At 63.1% G+C, this 3,235-nt stretch overlaps 1 protein-coding gene across 1 annotated transcript in view; it reads left to right on the top strand.

The window, feature by feature from the left end:
* Arrdc2 (arrestin domain containing 2) overlaps positions 1-3,235 on the top strand; it is a 6,679-nt gene that overhangs the window by 2,085 nt on the left and 1,359 nt on the right. The gene's annotated exons all lie outside the window — the stretch shown is intronic.

Raw genomic sequence — 3,235 nt, 5'->3', positions numbered from 1 at the left:
TCGGGACCGCGGAGGGCGGGGGAAGCTCCTGGAAGCAGCACCCTCGGTCAGGGCAGGAGGCTGCGGGGTGACCCGAGATGGCGATCGGCAGGGGTGCGGGTGAGGGGACGCCACGGCCCGCCCCTCTCAGCCTCAGCCCTGTGTCTGCCCATGTCCACCTGACCTCCATCCCCCTCCCCCAGCACCAGCCCCGACCATTCCAAAGATGGGGTGGAGGTCTTACCGCCCTGCTGGGACAGCACAAGGAGGGAGAGCAGGCGCAGGCCAGCCGCTGGCAGCCCCATTGGGCCCCTAAGGAATGTGGCAGACTCCTACACCACCCTCAAAGCCCCAGGCACCCCGTTCCCTGTGTGGAACACTCTGGAACTAAGCATGTCGTGACCCAGAAATCAAACTGAAAGAGAAACCCAGGAAGTTGGGGCGGGGCCTCACCTGGACCCCTGTCAGGCCAGGGCAGCCACCCAGAGCCTGCTCCTGCCCAGCCCCCGAAGGTAGCCACAGTCCCTCGCCGGAGCTGGACACGTGTCCTCAGGGACCTCTTTCCCTCTCTGGTCTTCGAACTCACCCTTGGAGCGGCCTGGGCCCCGGGGCACTGGGGACACCGAGGCAGGGGACTGGAACACCAGGCTGGGCTGCCAGGATGGATATCTTCCAAGCAATGGAAAGCAGGGGCCAACATGGAAGGATGGCAGTTCAAAGCCAGCCTGGGCCAGAAAGCCCATGAGACTCACAGCTGCCAGCAGAAAGCAGAGCAGAGGCTGGATGAGGCAGCTCAGCCTGGCATCCCAGCTACTCAGGAGGCTGAGATCTGAGGATTGCAGTTCAAAGCCAGCCTGGGCAGGAAAGGCTGTGAAACTCTGATCTCCAATGAACCACCAGAAAACCAGACATGGCTCTGTGGCTCAGGTGGTAGAGCGCAAGCCTTGAGCTGAAGAGCTGAGGGACAGCACCCAGGCCCAGAGTTCAAGCCCTGCAATCGACCAAAGAAAGGAAAGCCAGAGCAGAGCTGTGGCTCAGGGGGTTGAGCACCAACCTTGAGAGGAAAAAAAAAAAAGCCTGGTCCAGAGTTCAAGCCCCAGGGGTGCATGGCCCAGCCCCTGGGAGGCGAGCACTGGGTCAGGGAAACTGAGGCTCAGCCTGGGGAGGTCCAGCCCCTGGCACCGGCCCCTCCTCCCTGCAGCCGGGTCCCAGGACAGCAGGCCGGCCGCGTCAGGCGACCAGAGGCCATGAGGTCAATGGCCAGAGGACAAAGCGCCAGTGTCTGGGCCTGGCATGGTGTGGCCGTCAGTGCCGGGCACGGGGTGGGAGGGAGGACCTCCTCCTCCGCCCTCCCCCACGCCCACCACCACCTACCACACGTCACAAATGGGGAAACTGAGGCAGGCCCAGCGCAGGCTGAGTGTGAAGAGGGAGGGGCAGCCCCTGCCCGGGGCTCCCAGGCCTCAGTTTCTCCCCCTGCAGAGTGCACTGCTGTGTCTGCCCACCAGATGGACAGAACTGCACCCAGGTGCCCGGGTCACACGGGAGCAGGCCTGGGCTGCCCCAGTTCCCAAGGCCCTGCAGGCTGGGGGCGGGCAGCAGGAAGGAACAGGGCCGGAAGGAAGAGAGGAACCGCAGGGCGTCCACCCCTCCGCCTCTGCTCCTGGAGTGGAGGAACCTGAAGTTCAAGTGAGCCCGCTTCCCTCCCCTAAGGGGCATCTGCAGAGGGTGTTGAAGGGTGGGTAGGAGTTCCTAAGGAAAACATCTGTGTGCTGGAAACACACTTGCAGGCAACATTCTGCCATAAAAACATGTTTCGTGTATTTGTGTGTGTGTGTGTCTGTGTCAGAGCTTGAACTTGGGGCCTCAGGCTGGCTTCGGTGGGCGCTTGACCACTGTGCCAGGTCCCCAGCAGCCTGGGGAGTCTGGGAGGAGGCGTGGTGTCAGGCCCTGGTTTGGTTGCCCTCTTCTCTGTGCTGTGAGTGGTTCCGGGCCACACGCGCCCTCCAGGCCCGCTGCCCGCCGTCTCCCTCAGACGCAGGCCCTGTGTGTGGATGACAAAGCTGCCTGCTCGCTGGCGTGTTGTCCAAGGAAAGCTGCTAGAGACCCCAGGGCCCGGCACCCACCCGTGTCTGCGTCAGGAAACCTCTTTTTCTCAAGACTCCAAACTCAAGTCCCAAGGCGGCGCTGATTCCTGCTGGGGAGAGAAGCGGGTGCAGCGCAAGTCGGCTCTGGTCGCGTTTTGGGCAGGAGAGGCTCACCCAGCTCGCTAGAATTGTTTTTTGTTGTTGTTGTTGTTGCTGTTTTTTTGGTAGGTCATGGGTCTTGAACCCAGGGCCTGGGCGCTGTCCCTGAGCTCTGTGGCTCAAGGCTGGCGCTCTACCGCTTGAGCCACCGTGCCGCTTGCAGCTTTTCCTGGGTAGTTGATTGGAGATCAGAGCCTTAGGAGCGTTCCTGCTGGGCTGGCCTTGAACCGCAATCCTCAAACCTCAGCCTCCTGGTCAGCCCGGACGGCAGGCGTGCGCCACCCCGCCCGCTCAGCTGGCGTTTGAGCTCAGGAGCTCCGAGCGTGGCCACCGCCCAGATGGGGCGTCTAAACAGCGTTATTCACTGTTGGTTGAGATTCCAGTTTCTGGGCCTCTGCTTTGGAACACAGCTTGTCAGCGATTTGAACAGAGGCAGCATATGGCCAGGAAAGTCCGCTTCTAGCACTTTCCCAAGAGAATAGCAATCGTGCGTCCCCAGGCCCTCCGGGCTGGCCTTCAGACCCCCATCGAGCCCAGGACCGGGCCCGGGGCCCAGGCCCCCCACCCCGCGAACATTACTTGGCCACAAACAGGAACGCAGCTTGGCTTTTGCTCAGATGAGTCAGGGACACGCCGCTGAGTGACAGACGCCGCAGTGCTGTGTGGGACCATGGGCTGGAAGCTTCCAGAACAGCAAGCCCAGAGACAGAAGGCAGATCTGTGGGTGCCAGGGGCCGGGAGGGACAGGCATCCTGGGGGGGGATGTGCTGGAAGCTTCCAGAACAGCAAAACCACGGAGACAGGAGGCAGATCTGTGGGTGCCAGGGGCCTGGGAGCAGGGGGCACAGGGGTCCCCGATGGTGGGGTCCCCGATGGGGGGCAGGGGTCCCCGATGGGGTGGAATGTGCTGGAATCCTCCTCAGGGGCTTCTTTTCCAGTAGCACCGGGTGGCTCTCGCGGCGCCCCGTCGGGGCCGTCCCGGTCCGCCCGGTGTCTGCGCCCTCGCCCCC

Source organism: Dipodomys ordii, unplaced genomic scaffold (assembly GCF_000151885.1).
Source record: "Dipodomys ordii isolate 6190 unplaced genomic scaffold, Dord_2.0 Scaffold108, whole genome shotgun sequence".
Taxonomy (NCBI): Eukaryota; Metazoa; Chordata; class Mammalia; order Rodentia; family Heteromyidae; genus Dipodomys; species Dipodomys ordii.
This window is presented reverse-complemented; position numbering and strand designations above follow the sequence as displayed.